Source organism: Prinia subflava, chromosome Z (genome assembly GCF_021018805.1).
Source record: "Prinia subflava isolate CZ2003 ecotype Zambia chromosome Z, Cam_Psub_1.2, whole genome shotgun sequence".
Taxonomy (NCBI): Eukaryota; Metazoa; Chordata; class Aves; order Passeriformes; family Cisticolidae; genus Prinia; species Prinia subflava.
In genome coordinates, this window is record NC_086283.1 from 67276797 (window position 1) to 67301497 (window position 24701).

Genomic DNA, 24701 nt, shown 5'->3' on the forward strand with positions numbered 1-24701 from the left:
TGAAGTCTTTTTCAGAATAAAAGGATATCAACTGAGGCTACCTTATGCTTAGCCCAGCCTTCAGACATCCTGTCCTCTCTGTCTGTGCTGAACTTCAATTAAATGAATACCTGGGAAAGCTGAGGTGTTCCTATTTTGAGGTGTTTGCAGAGATGGATATTTCTTCTATTTTAAGTGGTTAATGATGTTATAGTCTATCATCAGATGACCTTTGCAATGTGACTACTTCTGCTAATTAGGTCCTGTACCAACACCCTTTTCTCTTATGGACAGAATGGCAAGTGTGACCATGTCAGGACATGAGACCATCTCAACCCTGTCGCAAGTTTCATGGTTTCATTAGTCAGGCAGGGAACAGAAAACCTCTGCAGTGATACAGCAGGCTGGCTGAGGGTCAGGGGAAGCATCAGCCTCCTGTTCGCAGTGCTCTACAGGGTGAGCACGGCTGTGATCCTTCACGCTTTCAGCTTATTCAGTGGCTAGTCCCCTCTGTTTTGGTGCCACCACTCCACCACCCCCTCAATGCCCCTCCTAGGGGAGCCTTGGAGGACCAGAAGGTTCATAAAGCAGCTAGGTGCCTAAAAACCCCTCTGCTCTATTTTAAAAATGTGATTCCTCATAGCCAAACCATGTTTCTTGGAAGCAGTAGTCCAAAACTCTTTGAGGTCCCAGTTCTCACTGATTTTTCTGAATACCTCAAGTGAAATCTTTCACTCATTAGTACTCATTAGCTAGTTTACAGCATATCACAATCATTAGGGCGTAATTCATTGCTAATTCAACATTTAAGACTTCTGCAATTCATATAGAGTAAATTTGTCTTAAGCACAAAAACTCTTTTGATAGTTTTCTTCTTTTGTTAATTATAGTCATATTGTAAATTAAGATTTTTCTCTGTTAATATATAAATATTGTAATATAGGTGTTACTTTTGAAACAAGAGGTTTTGTGCAAAATGGAAAAAAGGAAAGATGTATTAAAATTTTTCAAGTGCATTTAAGTTGGCTACTGATGGTAATTTTCCGAAACTCTTTCCAGCCTGAAATCAGTAGCTAGCAGGTGATGAAATCAGTGGCTTATCTTGGTTTTCTATTCTGGTTTGAACTTCTGGGACTGTGGCTCTTTCTTCCATTTCATCCTTACAAACCATGCCACAGAGATAATGTAATAATGCACAAAAAAACCCTGTTCTTTGCTGGGAAAGCTGCAGTTTAACATGATTAGATTAAATTCAGTACCTAATGAAACTGCGTTCAAAGATAGTTTTAGTTACTATTAGCAATATTGAACATTTTCTCATGCAAGATGCTGGGATAGATAGACGTCAGCAAGCCTTACTACCTTGTTAGGATTCCAAGATATAGGTGCTAAGATACTTTATATATATAATTATTAGGATACCTCATACATAGGTATTAGAATACCTATATAAGCCAATCATAATCCTGCATAGAGGATTTTGATACTTGATTAGGAATGTAGTACTTCTGTGTTTAAAATCATATGATATTATCAGCATGGAATGAGAAGTCCATGAAAGATGATGTGATGCCATGATGTGATCTCATGCAAACACTTGCACCAGTTGGGTTTTTGCAAAAGAAAAAGTAATACTTATAGCAGCTATTGCAACCACTTTATGCTGCTTATGGTAGTTTACACCGCATTTTTACTGGGCACTGATCTTCCAAACCTAGATTTTATTCAAAGAGGACTGGAATTGTGTTTTGCTTTTCTGTGATCACTGATCACAGGGTATCAATAATTTTCATTGTGATTATATTTAAGTTTTATGGAATCATAAACTTATATAATGGTTTGTGTTGGAAGGGACCTTAAACATAGTCTAGTTCCAATTTCCTTGCCACAGACAGGGACACTTTTTAGTAGACCAAGTTGCTGAGAGTCCCATCCATCCTGGCCTTGAACCCTGCCAGGGATGGGACAGCCACAGGCCTGGGCAACAGGTTACAGTGCCTCACCACCCTGTCCATAAAAACTTCTTTCCTAATATCTTCCTAATATCTTTCCTTCTTTCCTAAATCTTGTCCTGCCCGCTTTATTTTGAAGCCATTCCCCCTTGTCCTGTCAATAGATACACTTACAAATAGTGTCTATTTATCTATCTTGTAGGCCCCCTTCAGGTACTGGAAGGATGCAACTATGTCACCCTGAAGCTTCCTCTTTTTATAATAGCACAACTTCTCTTTCTGTAATAGCAAAGGAAACAAACAAAAAATCTTTGCCTTTTTACAAAGAGATGTTTTGCTTTTGAAGAGGAGGTAGTTTGCACTCTAAACTGCCTACAGCAATTTACAGGTAAAAATGGCAAAAATGGGTATGAACATGATAAGAACTGTACCTCCTCAGTGAATAACACCTATGATCTTCAATATAACAGAGAAATTCGGGCATCTGTTTTGTTAAACTTCTGATTGTTTGAAAATTGGCCTTACACCCAAAATCCCCTCTGACTAGTGTATGTGGGTATCTTTAGTGCTACAGTTGTTAGCTCTAGTTAGATATAATAGAAACAAACTGTATTTTGCTTCAGAGAACCTTAAATTAGGAAGTCAATGCTATCTTGAAAAGTAGAAATTTCTTGTGTCTCTACTAACATGTTCCAGTGGATATAATCGAACCTCATCAGGTAATTCTGTTCTCTGTGATAGAGCCTATTTTGCAAAACTACATGTGTAAAAAAAATCTGAGTATCTTTACATATTGCTTCAGTGCTTGAAATATTTTCAGGTTGTAAGCTCAGAAAAGCACTATTCGTTTTGGACCAGAACTTTCAAAACTGGCTTTAGCAGTCTGTTTTTCTTCTCATCAAGTGGGGCCCAATTTTCTGAGATTTCTTGAATAATGATTTTTGAGAACAGCCTTTACACATCCTTGAGACCATATTTCTCTTAAAGCCTTAAATCATAGCTTTACCTCTGAAAACCATTCTTTTCAGGCACCATATTCTCATTTTTTCTAAACATCATTCATCAGTCTCAGTCTAAGTCTGACCTGAAATTCATCTGACTTGATTATTGGTGTTATTTTGGCTGTTGTTTCCAGACAGTAGAAACATAACACTTTTCTGTTCTTGAAAAGAGAGTTTTTGATCATATGAATTCACATCATTCAATGATGAGGTTATCCTGTGGATAGTTTTCCTGGTTTTCTTAAATTCTTATATTTTACGAACCAGATTTTTACTTAATCTCCCTGCATATTGTAAGTACACCTCACACAATATTTCAGAGAAAATTTAGATAGTTTAGCACTCAATTAATTTGCTTAACATGTGGAATAAATTTACTGCATTAGCATACTATACTTCATCTTCTATCTTCCAGCCCCTGAAGAAGTGTTATATGTGCACACCTCAGGTCACTTCTTCTGACACCTTGGAAGATACCAGATATACTCATCTACAATTCCAATTTCTTTTCAGCATAATGGATTTTGTTTCAATCACTGAAAGATTTCTTCTACAGACAAAGAGCTAATATTTCTTACACATTTATTTTTTGTATATCTACTCTTTGGGGGTTTTTTACTTCCTTTGCTTCCTTTGGTGTTCCCTATGTACAAAACTTGCACAAAAAGCAGAGTATATTAATCTTTTTTTCCCTTTTACCAAGCAATTTTAGTCAGATGAAGTCTGTGAGGTATTTTAAGTACCAACAAGGGACACAGGACAGACCTCAGGTGGTAAAAGTGTAGTGATGGATGGGGACCAGAAAGTTGTGCTTCCCCAAGGCTGCAACCTGCAGAGCTGCCTGCTGAGAACCTTCTCTGCTTGGACAGTGCCTTCTCCTAAGCATAACTCAGAATAAACACTCAGTCTGAAAATGCCATAAACTGGGATGCTGGGATAACCTGCTAAATGTGAGAGATTCTGTTGGGGCCTACATACAACAATGGCCTATCTTCATTTCTGTTTTCAGTTTCAGTAGCATTAGACACTGTCCTAGTAAGTAAAGTAGTAGATATTATGAAGTTAAAGATGAAACTGTTGCAAATCTTGATAATGATGATAAGAATCTCCCCATCCATCATATTTTACATCTATAGGCACATAACTTTGTGTGTATGGGGTCATGTATATAAAGGTATGCAAAATGACATATGCTAAATATTATAAGTTTACTTATAATTACATTCTATTGTAATCAATAATAATTTTTGTTTAAATTGAGATAATCATATAAATCACCATATTTTAGGAGATAATTGCACAGATATTATTGATTAATACTATCTAATTGTAAGTCCCTCTACAAAATGAATCCACATGCATTACTTTTGTCTTACTTGAAAAGTGCAAAGACCAGCCCTTAGTGTTCAATAAGGTTTAAGGTTAATGTCTAGAATTTCATATTGAAACTTATTACCAGGAAGTTTTATTTCTACCTTTTATCAAAAGAGTTTTCTCATGAAAATAAAGATTCTTGGTTATAAACAAATGATTTAAACAAAATCAATGCTGAAGTAAAAATCCCTAATCTTGATTGAGCACTCTAGCTTTAGCCACACAATTCTTAAACCTGGAGCAATGTTACTGTCTTTACTATTGAAAAATAAGTGTTGACAGCAAATCTATCATGTAAACACAAAATAAACTCTGTGACTCTTCAGTTCTTTCAAAAATACAGCTGCATTGGAGAAGTTTAGGGAGTTAACAGTTAACCTGCAGGAAGTAATATGCCAAAGAATAAGGAAGATCATGCCTTTAGCAAAGTGTTTTCTTTGTATTAATTGCATTCTAAGCAAACAAGCTTATGAAAGAAAGACAGTAATATTAAAAAAACCCCAAACCCTGAAAGGCTAAATTGAAAGCAAAATTGAAAGCAAGAAAAGATGGAAGAGATTTGATCCTTTACATAGTCTGATGGAAAATTAGAGCAAACAATTAGTTCATTCTTGCTGTCTGGTGAGACAGTGATCATTATGAAGCAGGTTTACTTTAAAATCTTGACAGTTAACATTTGTCTACTTGCCGTCTGTATTAACACTCTCCAGTGGAGGCTTTAGTCAAGTGGAAAGAAATTGTTAAGTCCTTGTTCTGTTTCAATTTGATATTTGCAGATTGCCTTGTGGAATTTCAGTGTTCCAGCACTGTCATATTTTTTCAAGTTCTGTTAAGATTGGTCTGTGGCTTGAAAGTTATTTTTGTTTCAAATTATATTATATATTATATATTTGAATATTCCTCCATGATTAAGTGAAAAAATCTATCAACATCTTATTCCTTTTGAAGTCACCCTCCAACAAAAATCACTGCTTTGATTTAATATTAAGTATATTTTCAAAATTGACTACATTCATTTTTCTGTTTCTTTGTTTTGTAAGGAAAGATACCTCTCCTTCACTATAAGTCTCATATCCAAGCCAACAGAATATACCCTGGTGTAGTCTAATATGCCAAATTCAGCCCTTTGTGGCACATGTACTGCCTTAATTTCTTCAGTCTACACCTGTCTCTAAATGAAGATGCCTTATAAACTACCACAGAGGACAAAACCTTTTGATCCTTATGCAAGTTGGAAACAGCTTCAAAAATCATGACTGCTCCCCTTCAGGTCATATGGCACCCAGTTTGGAAGGAAGGAAGGAAGAACTTGATGTTGTCCACATGAGTCCCAGTGCCAGATCTCAAGTGGTCTCAGTTTAGTGGTGCCATATGACCATTGAGGTCTCCCCAGGAGCTGAAAGAACACTCAGGTCCAAAACCCCTTTTAGTCACGAGGGTGATTAAGTGGTCTGAAGGGACCAGCACCCCTGGCAAAGCATTCCCAATGCATATGTGCATGCCTCTGCTTTTGAGCAGATGATGTTTGGTAACCCTCTTTGACTGTAAAAAGTTTTTTTATTGTTTGATATTGGGCTTTTTTTTGACTTTGAAAGACTTGATACTTTGCCCAACCATGTATTACAGTGATACTGAGTGTCCTAACACAATACATGTGTGCTTCATTTTCCCAGATCTTTCTTAGGTCTGAGTCCATGAGATAGAAATAAAAATCACAGAATACCCTGGATTGGAAAGGACCCTTGAGGATTCTTGAAGTCCAAATCTTGGCCCTGTATAAGACACCCACAAGAATCACAACATACGCCTGAGAGCGTTGCCCAACACCTCTTGAGTACTGCCAGGCTGGTGCTGTGGCCACTTCTCTGGGAAACGACAGCTGATTCTGAAATATCAGAATATACTGAAGAATTCATCATTGTCATCATCCTCCATAGGTGGATATGCACATTATTTGATAGACTTAAATCATGTGATTTTAATAGCTTCATCTTCAAGGTCTGAAGGTTCCTTTTTCTTAAAAGATGTAATTTCATAATTATGCATTTTCTTGGCATTTCCTTTTCAAATACTTTAATATTTTGAATGGACACTGAAAAGCTTTTAACTGGAAGCCAAAGATTATAGCTAAATAATTTCATGGTCTCCAATTTTCTGACTTAAATCTTAAAAAAAATATAATTACCTTTCTTTTTCTTTATTCATCTAAAACACCTTTTTATAGGTGTTGTTTAGTGCCCCTAAGTAGCAAAAGCTTTTAAATTTTTTTGAAAACTAGGTTAGAAATTAAAAAAAACCCCAAACCAATATGACTATAATAAGGTGAATGCTAAAAACTGTTTTATAAAGCAACAACTTTAAATATTATGAAACAACATCTAAAAGAATGAAGATCATTTCTTAATGTTATCTTGTCAATTCATTATAAAGTATACAAATTCTCACATCAGCAATTTACAAACTAACATTTTGTTCAAAGGAACTTGTATATTATGTCTTTCTTCTTCTCTGAAGGATTGTTTTACGTAGCAAGTATGTCTATTTTTTCCAGGAGTTTGGCACATTCACAATGTAGACTTCATTAATATTAGAAATGAGCTGAAGCAAAACCTTCACCATGATAGTCTCAAAGGTATGAGAACAATATATTTTGGTTTGAATCTAATGTCAAAAAGGAGATAAAATAAAACACTGACCTTTGTGGAACTTGGGTTCAGAGATGATTCTTTTTTATTCAACACCATCTATAATCACATCACATTAATAAAGATTGCTCAGTGTGAAGGGAGTCTAGATTTTTAGACCTTTTGCACCATTTTTGGTTCCCCTTCTGTTCAGACAGTAGCTTTACTTCAAAAACACACTAAGGAAATAAAAGCCATGTTAAAGTTGTTGTCCGTCTTGTTTAATGGAATAAACAAGAGGAGTTTGTTGGCTGAAAAATGGCTGAGCAAGAGCTATTAGTGTGCCCAGGTAGCCAAGAAGGCCAAGGGTATCCTGGCCTGTATCAGCAATAGTGTGGCCCCCAGAATCAGGCACTTGACTGTCCCCACTGTACAGGGCACCAGTGAGGCCGTGCCTTGAGTGCTGCGTCCGGTTTTGGACCCCTCATGACCAGGAAGACCTGAAGGTGCTGTAGAAAAGCCAGAGAAGGGCAGCGGAGCCGGGGAAGGGTCTGGAGCACAAGTCCTGTGGGGACCAGCTGAGGGAGCTGGAGTGTTCAGCCTGGAGAAAAGGAATCCGAGCAGGGACATTGCTGGTTTCTGCAGTGACAGGAGGGTGTAGCCAGGTGGGGGTTGGCCACTTCGCGCATGTAACAAGCAACAAGGGGAAATGGACTCAAGTCGCACAAGAGGACCTTTAGATTAGATTTTGGAAAATGTTTCTTCATGGAAAGGAAGGACATTGGAAGAACAAGCTGCACAACAAGGTGATGGAATCACAGTCCCTAGAACTGTTAAAAAACATGTGGATATGGCACTTGTGAACATGGTTTAATGGTGAACTTGGTTGTGGTGGTAGGTTGATGGTAGGTCTTGATGAATGTTAGTCTCTTCTGACCTTAGCAATTCTGTGATTCTATGAATACAATAATTTTAAAGGCTATCTTTGTGAATGCCATATCACATATATACCAGATAAGCAGGGAAATCACCAATAACACGTTTTCATTTTTAAAAGTTTGTTTCTTTCTTTGAACCTTATTTCAGATTCATCCTCATATATGGAAGAAAATTTACATTCTCTATTTGCAAAAATATATCATAATACAAAATATATAATCATAATACAATTGCATGAGAAATTGTATATCCTTTTATGCAGATTTTTTTGACTATATATCTTTTGTTTTAATACCTTCCTACTTTTGAGCTTAATTCGGTCCAGGAAGAAGTGTCAGCAAAATTACCATATGCAAAGCTAATTTAATGATAGTTCTAGCCTAGATGAAATGAGAAAACTTTAAAATGTCCAAGAGAGTCAAGATCTGATTGCCAGACTGCTTTGATTAGTATTAGAAACAACCTTTTAAGCCATCTGGGTGCCACCTAACATAAAAGCATAAGTACTTTCACTTTTTTAAAGTTCATATGAAGATTTTCTTTGGTTTCGTTCATTTCACCTAAAATTGCAGTGCCATCTCCAAGTTAGTGGGGGCAGGGGGAGAAGTTCAAGCAAACCTGTGCCCATATGAATTTTCCCAGGAATTCATTCTACATACATTTTTTTAAATTTTAGCACAGAAAATTACTCTAAGGTATTTTAAAGAAAATAGTAGCACATAAAATTCAAATTAATAAATTTTAATGAGGAATTCCTTTGATTTCAAAACCCTGAATGTGCAAAGTATAAAAATAGGCTATTCATCCAGTCAGGAATATGAAATAATCTCTTCAAGTAACACATACAAAAGATCAGATATGTTGAAACACCTCTTGTTTTACATGTCAACTCCACAGCATATTTTCTGACCAATTTACAAGATAATAAGTGCTTACAGAAGAGTGTCTACAAATAAGTTAGGAGAACAGATGCTCAACCTTTTGACAAAAATTTTTTGTAAAGGTTTTAGTTGAACTGAGAAAAACTTGCTGGTCAAAACATATTTGTTAATTTTCAATGAATGCAAGCAATAGCATGATTTGCTGTGTTTCACATTAAAATATTAAGATGAGTTTTGATACAGGACCATAAATCATTCATAGCTTGTAATTTGAAAAGATATGTAGGCTTACGAACTTTCGAGATCATTTTAGTGAAACTGGCCAAATTCCAAATTTACAAGCACATGCAAATCTATATTTATTTTGGTTCATACTGTAATCACATCCACCCTTTAAAAGATCAAATTATCTGTGTTGAATCATGTCCTTGAAGCTGCACCATTTAGAAACAAGAAAAGAATTCAAGTGTCTCATCTGTAGATTACCTGATCCTTTTGAAGTCAAGGGAAAATTTTGCATGGCAAATACATTGTACAAATACAAAACTGCCTATGCCTGTGTTATTATGTGAATGTGTAGACATAATTTAATTTTTTCATACTTTGAATTTCATCTAAACAACACTAATAAAAAGTAAAAACTCAGTAATTATAATGAGCCACGTTGAGTTCAGGAAAACTACAACTGATGTATATAGTATCTTTTGTTTTCTTTGCTTTTAATGAGAAAAGAAATAAGCAATATATGCTTAAAACTGTGAACCATTCTACTCAGCTGCAGCATTTAGTCTTTGTGACATTTTTGTCAGAATTATAAACAAGATGCCAGAATTATAAACAAGATGTGGTTTTTTTTTCCTGTCTGAATTTTGGGGAAAAGTTTTTTGGTTTTTTTCAGAGGGATATTATTCCTGTGAGGAATTGACATCAGAAAAAGGAGTAAAATCCATATTAAATCGTTCTATTTAATTTAAACTTTCACAGAATTTCCTTTATTATCAGAGCTAGGTTTTTGGTGAAAGCAAGTTAACTTTGTTAATAAGACCAACACAACTCATCCCTAATTAGCTCTAACCTAATAAGTAAAATATTTGCATACATCTTCCTCAGACTTTTCCAAATATCGTATCTAGTTACTTTTTGGAGCAAACATGAATGGGGAGACCTGTCTATAATTCCTCTTTTCAGGGAAGGTTAATTGGATGTGTCCTGAAGGCAGGGACAGTGTGAGGTACCTTCTCCCATTCACACTTGAGTGCAGTTCTCAGTAACGTTACCATGATACCTTGTTATTTAAATGCTTCCTCCAATAATTTTTATCAGGCTTCATTCATGGATCTCTAAATATGGGAAAATAGCAAGGTTGCAGGTGTTGCTGAAAAGATTGCATCAGGAGCCTAGCTTAAAAATTTTGGGAGTATGAATCCAATATTTTAGGAAATATAGAATTGTGGGTGATTTTTTTGCAGGCAGTAGGACAAGCTAGATATATCATCAAGCCATAAATTCTTGAACTTCAGCAGTTTGGCCTTCACAGTGCAGGAAAACTGCTTCCACTAGACAGAGCACGATGAAGTAGAGACACATTTCCTCTCTGAGTCCTCTGCTTTAACAAGTTTGCTTGCTGCATCTTCTCAATTTGTGCCTGCATCCATCGATTTCAGTTTTTCTTCTGTACAAAAATGAAACACTTCAGGGATTCATTCTGCCTTTCAGGAAGTCAAAAAACCCACTAAAGCTCTATTACAGTCATACAAATTGCAATTATGACTCTAAAGGAAAACAGAGGAGATGCCAGAAGAGCATTGATGCTTGGAGAGGAGAAAGAGCATCAAAGTCAGTGTGTGCTGCTTGGGATGCAGCTGAGCACCTCGAGAGGGGTCAGGAAGCTCGACCTTGATGACAACGAGTGGAATCCCTGAGTGAGGGAGGACCACGGTGGGTCAGTGTTTCTTCAGAGAACTTGCATAAGGAAGAGATTTATAATAAGGCTTTGAAGGGTCACTTGGCTTGAATCAGCTTGGCCAGCCTGTAAGAAATCACACTACTTTTGTAGTTATCTCTGATGTAAATTACACAGCTGCTACTGGAGCACTGTTTACTGAGGAAAGCAGCATCTCCCCTGCTTCCCTAACCCACCATGCTCACACATTGTTTTGTAGGAATGCATGACTGATGTTCTTTGCTGGAAGAACAGACCAAAGTGATAGAGATTGCAAACTGCAAACTACAAACTATTGTGGCTACATTTGTTGTTTCATACAACATTTTTTCACAGTGCATGTAGGCAACAATCTATGGTTTTCTGTGCTCAGAAACAACAACTGTGAAGGCTTCTACTGTGACAATAATGTAATTTAATCATAAAAAGTGTTATTTTGCACTGTCTCTTTGTTGAATCCCAAGAAGCCCTTTCTCTGGAGTCTCTTTGAGATAAAGTCATAGTGGAACCTTACTGTCATTAAGTGCCTGAGAGCTTTACCTCAACACATCTGAAGCAGGACTGTGTTCTAATAAACAATTACCTTTACCTTCAATTAACTGCCTCTTGCTTGAAAAATCTTTTCATAATAAAAACCCAAATTAATATAGATAAATAATTTTTTTAGGAAATAATTTCTGTGGTAAATAAAAAGGGAAGTATTGTTAATAATTTGTACATGATGCTTCACAAAATGCTGCATCATGGGATAGGCTACCTTAAATTGGTTGAACTTTCATTATGATAAAGAGACAATGCTTTGTTAGAAAGTATAGGAAAGACCTATAGTGAAGCTGAAAAAGTATCCAACATGATATGAATATTTCCAGAAGCCTGGACATCACTATAAAGGCCTAGTTTCTGGAAAATAAATGTATTGTTTACATTTCATGAGGATTTATTGGCCAATATGGCTCAACTTAGTTGCCCTAAGTCAAATGTGCAAACTCTGCAAGTGGTCACCAAGACAGCTAAAAGTATAGGTCATGGGAACATAAAGGAATTGTATTTCCTCTTTAGAGATTTCCTTGTTGAATCATGTAGAAACTATTGATTATATTTCAAAGGTGCAGGGTTTTTTTTAAATACATGCCAGTGACTTCATATGTCTAGAGCTGTCTGAACTTCAAAAAGATTTGGGAAATACAGTAGATAAAAGGAATTTATGAGAAATAAATTATGTCACAAAAATTGCAGAAGTCTTTACCCAGAAGAAGGGTCTTCTAAAGGAAAGAATGGAAAGAATAACCTTTTCCCTCCTTATTGATAATGGGAGTTCAGAAGTAAATTTATACTCCTTAGTAAATAATGTAAATTAGAGGGTTGTCATAATAATTTTCAAATTATATATGAGAATCTGTCCATTTTTTCTTATTATTATGAAAATATATACCCTTTCTTATTTGACTGTGTGTTGCCAATATTTACTAATTTAGATTTTTCTAGCCTGAAAATGGTCACATCTTCAAAAGGTTAATGTGCACCTCCATTACTTTCTCTGAATAAAAAGACGTGAATAAAAAGAAGAACCTTGAGGAGGCACTTCCATCTTGTGCAGAATTCATTGTTTATGATTAGAGAAAACTCCTGCAGCATAACACATGGAACCAAGAGCTTGACAGCATGGAGGACATCCTGGGCAGTTGTGTCCCCTGCTCTAAGTTAGGCAAAACAGGAAACAGAAAACACTGTCCTAGGTGATAGGCTTCTCACTAACCCATTGGGAAAACAGAGAGATGCAGATATCCTTTCTGCAAGGTCTGGTACTTGTGCCTGAATCCGGCTTCAGAGGGAAGTGGGAATTCCAGAACCCGGGTGTGGGATCCTTAATAAGTAGTGCCAGGAACAGCCCTACCCATGGACACAAGTACAAGCATGTGAAGTTTTCTTCTGGCATAAAAATAGATGCTTCTAGTACTCATCAAAGAGTTGGCACAAAAACATTTTAAGATTTTAGTAAAGATTGCTAAGTGGCAGTAACATTGTTAAGGGTCTTTGTCTTCGTCGCTCACTAATAAGGTTTAAATTAAAAGGATTTCTGTTAATTAATGAATTAATTGAGAGCACTAAAAAGACCACAGGATTTAAATTAAACATAGTTTAGTTTATTTGAGGTGGGACTGAATTTCTGTAAAAATATTGTAATGCAGCGATGAAGAATTTATCTTTCAGAACAACATGAAAGCAACGAATTTCTTGAGCTTACTGTAAGAGAGAGTATCTATCAACTGTGTCATTCCAAATCAATTTGGTTTTAAATTACTAAAAGTCCATTTTTCAGGGTTATTCATACTAGGGAATTGTTTCTTCAACTTTATGGTAGGCTGCCTGTTTGGAGGAGGAAGGGACAAAAAACATGGCACAAAGGAAAAACATTGTTGCTCTGTGTAGGTGGGATTCTTCTGCAATTTTACACCTTTCAGCCACTCCCTAGATTCCCTACTTCATCCTCTGAACATTCAGGCAGAGTGAGAGGCTGTAGGAGAATGCTAACAGTGACATTCCACTGGATCCACACTGACTTGATGTGTCCATTCTGTTAGCTCTCCCAGCTGGTTTAACATGATTGACTTGTGATGTCTTGGTTGTGACTTGTTTGTCCACCTAGCCTCCTTATTGTGGAAGATTTCCTTTCAAGTGGCATCTGCATCCATGAAGGTACCTTTAATTTGCTTTTAGTAAAGTAGGCGGTGAGGGAAACTGACAGGTAAAATTGCCATGCTATTGAAAAAACCCTGATACACGTATTTTTAGTGAGAGGCAGTGCTTCAAATGCCTTTTTACTGAAAGGATTAAAATGTGACACTCGTCCTTTGCCTTTGTCACACTGGTTCAGCTAGTTTTCAATGCTGTTAAAAAAAAAATTGAAAACATGGTAGTCTTATCTTCCAGTATCATTGACAGGTGTCTGCTAAGCTACTACAGTGGATACAAATAAGTAAATCTCATGCATATTTGTCCAACGCCTCTACCAGATGCTATCAAGCTACTTCAGGGACAATGTAAGGATTAAAAAATTCCATAACTTCCCTGTGATAGGAAGGCAGGAATCTTTCCATCTAGCATGACTTGGTTGTGAGTCCAGGATGCCTTCTAGCACCCCAGAAGCACAAAGGTGTGCGCTGTACCTCAGTGAAGCATGTAAGAACACTGACACATGCCTCTGTCTTGCCCCACAAACCCAAAATCACTAAGGGAGCTCTGGGATTCAAAAGTTATTTGCTGACAGTCATCCTAGCCCTCTGGCCAAAGAGCAAGATGGGAGGCCAAACTCTGAAAGGTGACCTTGTACATCTTGATTTGGTCCACGGGGTCTGGAATTCGTTCTGAACAGCAAACAGTTCAGAGTTTTACCTTTGATTTCCCACCTTGGGCATTTCAGGTTGCTTAATTTAACATTCTTCTGGAAACACTTAAAAAGCAGTGAATCTCTAGCCTTCATTCTGATCCAGTAAAATTTTTTGATTTTTATTCTCCTTTTTCAACAGTTCTTGTCCTCAAGGTTGTAGTAAACTTTCTTTGTGAGGTGAGACATCTGTTATTTCCTAAATGAGAACCAGTCCCTCTGCATTAAATGGGTGTAATGTAGGATGTAAGAAGCTGTGACCCTTGATAATAGGTTTTTTTCCATGTGCTTCACTGAAATTTCAAGGATGGCATTTTGAGTTTTCCTTCATGTTTTTACCTCAGAGGTTGTCGTGTTAGGATTATGAAATTAGAAAAGCTCTGGTTAGATCCCAAAAGATTGTAGATAAGTACATTCAGTATATAAAATCCTCCCATTCAACATATGTATGTTTTACATGAGCACAGCATCTCTGTGATATTGATATTGATATTGATAAACAAGATCAATGTAATTTACACTGCTTATATAAGTTTGTTCTTCCTTGTTTCTACTTATCCTCTCCTAGCATAAAATAATTCCTTATACATTTCTCAATAAATGTACTTCTGACATCTTTCTTATCGAATCAGTCTGACACTTTTCCCTTTCAAGCCTGACATGCCATTAAATTGATGTGTAAGGATTTTAAAAGCCTCAGAATCCAGCTTATTTTACACATTTCTTAATGGTCTAATGTAAATTTGGCTTTTAAAAATTGAGACACTCTTATCACATGCTTTAATTCTCTATCTTTGAGGGGTGAAATATTTCATCTTTTAATCTGTCATAGAGTGACTGCTTCACTCATTAGTTGCTGTGTCTTGTTGATGGAAATGTACAGCCACTCTAACCATGAAAATTCAACATTCATCCTCCTGCCTGAGGATATGTTTATTTTCAAATTAGAACTACACTGTATTTCCTTCATACAATATTTACATGGAGCTAATTATGGATACCATGAAATTTGTAGCTTCAATAATGATGTTGACTATCATACCTATAATTTGATGATTTTTTGGTTTTCTTCTAAAAATATCACCTTATGCATTCAAAAAGTTGCACCTAATATGCCCTAAAGAAATTCAGTGTTAATGTGTGCAATGAATCTAATAAAAAAATCCATGGATACAAGGGGTTTTTATGGGAAAGGATTAGAAGTTCTGAAAAGAAACTATTAACTATCTTTGTCACCCTTTCTTTTGAAGAAATTTTATGAGAAGCAGAGATGGCTTTCAAAGCCTTTGTGCTTGTGTGCTGTGGGATAAGATGTTGAAAATGGCAGTACTCATAATTTCCAGCAGATGCAGCCAGGCCACATCATGTCATTGTAGCACTGGCTTTAGAATGAGTAAGTGTAATTAGGCAGCAGGCCTCAAATGAAGAATCAGGGTTACAAGCAACCCTTTTGGGCTATGTAGTACCACTCCCACTGGTGTAAGTGAAATCAACAGAACATTCACAAAAATTAAAATCGCTCTGTGTACTGAGATGCATCCAGAAATAAATAAGTTATTGAGACTATTTAGTAAATCCTGGGAAAATACAGTAACTATAGCTATTGAGGAGTGTAATTTTGTTTAAATGATGCCTCCCAAATCTCTCCATAGACATTTCCTCATGCAAGCACATTGTAGCAAACATATCTAGAAGCCACAAAGCTTTGATTGTCTAAGTAATTACTGTAGCCTCATCAAACTGGAAACATTTCTTTTGTCATCATAACAAGAAACAGTCTAAAACACAAAACTGCATTTATATAGCATTAGAAAATGTAAGGGTTTGACATCTCCCATATGCGACTTTAGGATTTTTCATAATATTTATCAGAGCGATTTTTCACTCTACAGTCTTCCACATACATTTATGGATTTACCCCAAGTGAGTAAAAGCACACAATCGTCATAAAATATCTGTTGTCCTGTGAAGGGGAATACAATGTACAACAATTTCTCTTCAATCACAGCAACAAAATGTATAGTATCCTGGTAATACTCAATATTATACGATGACAACTGTTGCAGAGTAATATCTTCTTCATCTCCATTTCTTTTTGAGGATAAAGCAGAAATAGTTTGATTCGTTTCTCGGTACATTGTTTTGCCTTTTTTTTTTTTTGTACTTGTGTTCATACTTAAGTGGTTGTGTTCATTATTTGCTGAGCTAAAACTAATTTAGAGAAATTAATTTGGCTTTTAGCTATCTAGTTTGTTGGGGTTTTTTTGACTTTTTAAGGGGTAAACCCTCAAGTAAAGAGCCAGTCTGTGTGAAATTTCTAACTATAGCAGTGAGGCTTCTTTTAAAAGACATTTTTATCTAATCCAACATAAAACTCGGGAGGAGCAAGGAGCAAGACCATAAGTCATAAGAGAGGTGTAAACCTTCTGTGGAGAAGTTGATTATGTCCTGGTTTACTATTGTCTTGGTCTCTTCAGAGAGCCATGAGTTAAACACCCAAAAGATAATGTTGAGCCTTCTCCAAAAACACTTAGTAGGTTCTATCAGCCTAGGAGTAAAGTTTCATGAGGAACAGATCCTTGCCACTTCAAACTATTGGACTTAGAGCTAAATCATACTGCAAGCAACCTATTTTCCTCTTCAGTACTGCTTAACTGGGTCTATGCCTTTCATCTGAGCAGTTTTTTTCAACTCCTCTGATTCAGATAAGCCAGCATTAGGACAAGTCTAGTCTCATTTTTGTGAAATAAAAGATTATGATTTTAAGTACACCATTAGAAGTATAACTCAAAAAAGGACACCCCAAAAGGTACATTCTGTTCTGTTTCTCACCTGAGGAAGATTTTAGGTAACCAAAAGAGTGTTTAATTTTCCAAAAGTAAATTAGTTTTTCTATTCAGAAAAGCCATTATTGTCTGCACACCTCATCTGCCAGTCTTATTTTAGCTGCATGCCAAGGATTCTTTTAGGCTTTTTCTTGATACAGCTTTCTTTTTCCTGGAACCAACAAATGCTGTGCTTTTTTTTTTAGCCTTGAAATGCATTGTAAAAAATAATGTAGGTGCCGCTGACTGGGAAAACTCTACGACATAAATTATCCACAAACTGGTGAATTGAATTCTTAATTTTATTATTTTTCTTACAAGCTGATTTTTATTTTGACATTTTCATAAGTCAAAGGAACTGTTTCCTTTCTGATGGTCTTACAATGTAGGTAATGTAGTTTTTTATTAACAAAGATCACAGAGAGCACATTAGTAATAAGGCTGCCTACACCGGCCTCTTGCGTCCCACTCTTTTTCAACAGGTTTGGATTTGCGTTATGGTGATCTTGAAAGTCATGAGAAGAATCTTAAACTGGATTTGATTTCTTAGGGGAAGGCTGTCTGCAGATGAGGACCTTGGGTATTCACAGTGGTAGGATGTGAGATTACAGAGATTACAGAGAGCTTGCTATGGCTTGACACACCTGGAATTTTTTCAATCAGCCATCAGCCATGATGTCTGTGAGCATGTGGATCTTCAAGAGTGGTCACTGTAGACACGATTCTATCTGAAAGAGTGGGAAAGAGTCAGCTGACCAGAGAGAGGTAAAAGAGAATGGATTTTGTGTTAGAAGTTCAGTAACACTTCACTACCAGAACAGAATTAGCAGTTTAATACCAGGTGGTCTTATAACAGTTGAGGAAATTACAGTTTGGGAGACTGGTATCCACTTGCTTTTTCCCTCCAACGTTTCCATTTGTGCAGCTACAGCTGACTTTTCATAGTCAGGATTGTTACTAATTATGCTTGTTGGAGGGAGGCACAGGAAATAATGTGGTCCTCAGAGATTTGCCTCACCTTTGTGTTCTCTAGTTGTGGAATCAGTAAAAGCACTAATAAAGTCCATCTGAATTTGGGGTACTACTTAGATATAACCTTTTGCTGAAGAGGAAATCAGAAAAGAGAAACGCAAAAGTAATCCACATCCAGTATAGAATTTTCCTTCAGGGAAGTCTCAAGTAATTGTGTGTTATATGCGTCTCTCCAGCCAATTATAGGCATTCACTCAGCTGCTTGTGTCTGGATTTGTCAGGTTTCTAATGTAATACATAAATCTGTTTCTGCTTGAGTCCAAACCCACAGCTGGTTTTGATCAGACTCCTATAAAAAGGAAATTTCAATTAGCAGTGATCCAAACATATTCTGGAGGTATATTTCTGCGGCTGCTTGACGAATAGCACTCTTTGTTCGTACATGTGCATGTGACTCTCAAACGCAAGGCAGCCAGAACTGTGAGTCATCACCACAAGCACAGTACTTTGTTGCAGGGGTCACATTCTGCCAAAACCAGAGGAATTAGCTAGCCAGATTGAATTAGCGGTTGAAACACATTAATTTATGCTACATAAATGTTATTGTGGCCCTCTGGGCAAGTACTTGGGTCATATGCTTTATGAACTATTTGCACCAAGAGGGCTTTCCAGCCGTAAATCAGCTTCGAAGCACAGCTTTGCAAAACGTTTGTGGCTCTGCACTGTGCTTCCCCCTGTCCGCGCGGATTCCATCTCTTGGCACGCTGATCGCTCGCCATTCTGCACGTGCGTTGCAGGATTTCCTGCAAGAGGGGTGGATCAGCAGCCAGAGCAGAGCTGAGACTGGCTCTGGTCGAGAAGCTGAGCCCCGGCCAGTCGCCGATGACGCTTGTGGGCAGCTGTGGGTCTGTGGCTCCAGGCATCTGGCAGCAGGCAGGGCTGCTGGAGTCAGTGCAGCTGTGGTAAATGGAAACCTCGGTATCACAAGCACACGTACAGCCCAGCCCTTGACAAGGCTGTTTCTCTTCTGGGGGAGGAGGGGAATTAGATACACTCTTGGCCACATTATTTCAGAGTGAGAAAAAGTAGAAGTGTTCTCCTGCTTCAAATTATGATAACTAAGGACACATGCCAAGAAAGAATTATACATAAAGATAGTGTTTTAACTTGTTTTTATGTGTTTGAATATGTCTCTGCCAAAAATCTGACAGGGCCTCATTGTTGCAGCTTTTCCATCATGAACCCACTGACTGCACCCAGCAAACATTTCATAAATAATGAAGTAATTGGGGGCATTTAGTGTTGTCTGATTGTGTCAGCAATTGCGTGTAACACACTCTACTTTCCAGCAAGCCAGGTAAATGCTACAGCAGTGTGAAAAGGGAGGCAGTGTTGGTCTCCAGAGGGGAATGGTCTTTTTAAACAAACATATTTCACTCAGACCACTAATTCAACCTTTTTTTTTTTTTTTTTGGGTTATGCTTGCCTTTCACACAAAGGATTGTTTGTTCTACTATTCATTTTTGTTCAGCTCAGCAAGCAGATCCACTCCCTCGTCCACTGCTACAGTGAGGCTGAATCACACTGCACATACATCTTCCCCACAGAGTCCCTCAACACGTCTCCTCTTGTTCTTAAATGTAATACAGCCAGCACCTTTATTGGGTATCTCCAACACTGCTGTTCTCAAGGACACAACAACCCCAGCTCAGATTCCAGACTGCAATTGCTTTTACTCAGGCTCCCTGGTTTCTGGGCTTGTTGATTTAGGAATCTTGGGTGTTAATCATGTGGTGTAAATGACATTTCTCTTCATGCTGAATATTGCAGCAGCATCACAAAAGGAATTTTTTTATAACATTAAATATTCATAAAATCATGTTAAAATAGTTAAGAGGATGTGAAATAGATGAAGATTTAAAAACATAAATATTTAATATTTTAATAGCTTTTGATATGAATTTTTTTTCCGTGAACCTAATGCTTTTACCATACATCTGTTATTTGAATAGGGAAACTATTATTCTTTTAAGGGTTTTCTATTATAAATGAAATTGTTTACTCTACTTAATAGCAATTTTGTTTTGCTTAGCATATGAAACAGAAAAAATATTGAGGTCTTAGAACTGCCAGCCCTGCTTGTTTGAGTGATCTCCATTCACCCTGCTGCTGAAACACTCCTGTCTTGGTTGCTTTTAATGCAGGATCCCATTTACCACTACAGGATTGCGAAATGGCTATTAAAATGCCCAGAGTGTAATTTTTCTGCATAAATAACTTTTTCTAGAAAGTAAATAAATTATCATCTGAAATTAGGTTGATTTTTAGCGATGATGAATCCGTATGTTTCCCATTAAACACGTTTTCCAAAAAGCCATGACAGGAGGAAAAATCTTTATCGGTGATGAAAGAAATTCTTGCAGACTTGTGTAAGTTTTTCCTTTTTATTTTTTTCTTTCAAATATATCTCCCTTCTTTCTGTGAGACTAGAAGGTAGCGTGGGGTGGCAATGGTTATGTGTTTCTTAAGAAATTGTTTCATCAATAGGAGCCATAAACTAGATGTTTGTTATGTTTCATTAATTGGGTTAAGGAAGTAGGGATATTTATAACAATTATTTGGGAATCTGTATAAAAAGAGGCCCAGGCAAACCTCTATAATCCACTTATACCTCACAGAAGCCAAAGGGTTGAACAAGCCTATTAAACAAGCTGCACGTCTGTCTGTTTGGAGGAGCTGTTAATTCATGAATGTCTGCACAGTACCTGAGGCAAGTCTGTTAAGAAAGATGCTTTTTAGTAGATTTCTTTTCTATTAAGGATGGACATAAAGTAGAATAATTTAAAATGTGTCAATAACTCAAGGCAAAAATGCTTAATGCAAGAAAACATCTTCTTAACTCGTAGTCAAACATACCCAGTGGTAACTAGTGGGTGGAATGTTGCTCATGGAATCAGAAATAACTTTTTAGATAGATTATGTGGAAGGTTTTTAGCAAAAATATCCCGCCATTTTTTTTATTGTGGTGTCTCTCTGGAATCCAGATTTCAGCATTAAAAATGCAAATTGGAATTATTTTCTGTCACCTTTTCCTAAAAGAGAGGTTGAAAACTTTGCTTCATTTTCAGCTGGGTGAATCTATAGCACAGAGATAATTTCACTTTTTCTTATTGGAAGGGAATGCACAATTTTTCACCTCTTCAAGGCATACACATTCTGGATGTGGTATCTGCAATACAGTACACGTACAAGGTAGATGTGACAGTGGTTTAGCATGGAGTTTCATGGATTCTGACGGCTTGCTCATGCTCCCTCTCACTGATGGGGTCACTGTGCCCTCAGCACCATCCTCAGCCCCAAACCGTGCACGGTTGCCTGATGAGTAGACTCGATGTGTGCTACAGTCTGTTTCTGATGGCACATTCCAATTTGTGAACCCACAGAGTTAATCCAGCCCAGGTTCTCCTCTTTCAGTTACATTGCATCCTGGCAGAGGTTTCTCCAAATCCATGCTGTTGAGCAGGGCTATGCATTGCTCCTGCTTTGGGCTGGCAGGTGTGCACCAGAGAGAGTATGCAACGAGGGCCGGGCCTGGGGAGCGCCTTCTGAACAGTAAACACAGACAGAGAAGGAAAAACACACACACACACACATATATATACATTTCAACAGATGGGTTTCACTGGTTATCTCCAGGGGATGAAATCAGGTAGCCTGACTTTATGTTCCCCCTTTTCAGAATCGATGTTTTCCACCTCTGGGCTGTAACATGTCCCATGGCTCTCTCTTCCGTTGTATCTGCTCTGTGTTCTTCCTGATGCTTTTCATGGATGTTGCTCGAATGAGGAGAGAAAAACAACCCAAGGTACAGGCTAAAAAACAGTGGGGAGAAAAAGGTAGGAGGTCTGTGCTGATGGTTATACTTGAATTGTCTAGAAACATGGCAGAATCTTTAATTAAATGCTCTGTATTTATTAATTTTTTGGTAGTTATGATTGATTTATTATGTGTTACATCTGGTCTTGATTTACTGCATTGCAGTTATACTACCGTTTTGTTTATCACTTATGTGCTGCATATTAGTCATGAGTTCTTGTTGTTTGCAGTTTTTGAGTTACACTGTGCAAAACACACACACTACAACTTGAAACCAGGTGTTTCAATACGGAAGCAAATCACTCCAAGATTTACACAAACTACTGGTTCAGCAACCCATAGAATTTGTCAAAATTTCTTTGTATTTAGAACTTTTTTCCAAAAATGATGGTGTCTCTCTGAAATGAATTTTCAGATAGGCACGTTTATAATTTGTAATATAGCTAGTCTTGTAATTATACATATATACATATATATATATCTAAGATAATTGTGTATATGTTTTTTAATATGCTTGTCCTGAATCCTATGCCAATACTTTCAACTCAAAAAAAATAAAATCAAAATTCCTAACAATCCTAACTGTGTGATCTATTCACTTTGATCCTGTTTTATCCTGGTGGAAGGAGGTTTAAGATGCATGTTAATTCACAGGGAAGAAAAACGTTCCTAGTATGACCATTAAGTTTAAAAAGAATATGAAGCACAACATGGTTGGGATTGAAGATATCTGAGATATTAAGTGTCAGGACATGTGCATCTGCCTGAGATATCAATGTACTAGTTTAGCTCAAAATGATAGTAAATTATTACAGAGATCACTCAATAGAAAAGTAATCTCATCCATGGAAGCATTGAAGTAAGTATTCTGAACCATAATAAATTTCAGTATATTCATTGTGTCAAGCACAGTGACAAGGTCACCAAATGCAAAGCAGGTGTAGCAAATATTTTTAGTGTGTTCATCACACGAAAATGATGAAAATGTTCATTATATCTCAGGAAGGAATTAGGTGATAGCTGGAAATTCAGAAAAGCATTTTAATACCTTAATTATTGTTCATCTTTTTGTTGGTAATAGTTAAGGTGGAATTTCTCCTTTTGCAAATGTGTGTTTATATGTAATATTTTCTGTAGGTAATTGGTGTATTTCAACCACAAGTAATATGCTTAACATCACAAATTGCATTTGATTTTTTGAGCTTCTGTGAAACTGAGTGGAATCTGATCTTGTTTGCATGAACTTAAGAATAATGATCTCAGTATTAAGCTGATTTCCGTGGAGTTTCCTCTGATTTCTTCTGGGATCAATATCCAGTTCCTCTTGGTAAAAGAGAACTTTTTGTCTGCCCATCTTATGGATGAATATTTTAATTTTGTTCTATTTGTTTTGGAGGTTTTTTTTGTCTTTGGAGCTTAGTATTGTTATTTCTCAATCTTGTTTTTATTGCTTTCTCTTTCCTTTAGAACAGGCCCTCCTCTTTCTCTTGCCAGCCACATGAAAGGAAAATGCATCCTGGGCTGCATCAAAGGCAGTGTAGCCAGCGAGCAGGGTGAGGGGATTCTGCCCCTCTGCTGGTGAGAACCCACCTGGAACAATTTATCCAGCTCTAGAATCATAGCACAGGAAGGATATGGACCTGTTGGAATGAGTCCAGAGGCAGGACACCAAGATGATGAGATGGAAGGAGCAACTCTCTTTCAAGAAGAGGCTAAGAGGGTTGGGGGTGTTCAGCCTGGAGAAGAGGAGGTCTCTGGGGAGACTTTATGGCATGCTCAAGTACCCTTGTACTTATGGCATGCTCAAGAGGGAGCCTACAAAAAAGCTGGAGAAGGTCTTTTTACAAGGGCATGTAGTGAAAGAATGAGTGGCAAAAGCTTTAAGCTGAAAGACTTGGATAGGACATCAGGAAGACGTTATTTCCTGTGAGTGTGGTGACATACTGGAACAGGATGCCCAAAAAAGCTGTGACTGTCCAATGCCTGAAAGTGTTCAAGGGTGCACAGGGCATTGAACAACCTGCGTTAGCAGAATGTGTACCTCCCCATGCAGGGGGTTGGAATGGCATGATCTTTCAGGTCCCTTCTAACACAAACCATTCTTTGACTCTTTTATTCTGAGATTGTTTGTCCTGCACTTTTGCAAGATGCAAGCTCCACTGGCAGGACAGGCTTGAGGCCCTCCTGCATACTGATTCCCCTTCTTGCTCCTGCCATCAGTGCACACCCCTGCTGCCTCACCAGTTGTTCTGGATGACTGTTTCCTGTGACTTTGAATGGACAGCTGACACGAACAGTTTCAAATACATATTTTATACATTTGTTTTTCAAAAGATCATTTCTTCAGTACAGTTCCACCCAGCACAGCCAGCTGGAGCAGGCTGGAGCAAGGGTATGATATTCAGAGCTAGTACTGCTAGCAGAGGCTATTTTGTGAAAATAGTCCTACTTTCTACTAAAATTTTATAAGAAGGAATCTATGAATGGCTAATAGCTAAAATACTTATTAAAAATAATAAAAAACCCCTAATAGATGTGGAACTTGGTATCAGGTAAATTTTGGGTTCAGCTACTCAAACAGAAATGAAATTTCAACCTTCATTGTTAGTAACCTAGGGCATCAGATAGCTCTAAAATATGGGTCATTTTTTAGCTGTGTGTAGGACCTTGGTGTTTAAGAAAAGAATGCTAGAGATATTGAGCTTCAGTGCTGACACTGCCACAAGATGGTCAGCCTCTGACTGTTTTTCCTTGAATGGATTTCTGTCTGATGAGACTGAGAACTTTGAGTAAGAGAAAAGGAAGTGTAAACAATGTTTCAAGTCTCAGGTGTCTTAGACCACTAGGATCCCAGCTGGTGGGTCATAAGCCTACATTTTTGTGGTGGAGTGATAGTTTGGCTGCCAGATGTCCAGCAAGTCCTTCTCAGCCAGGCAGAGGGAGAAACACAA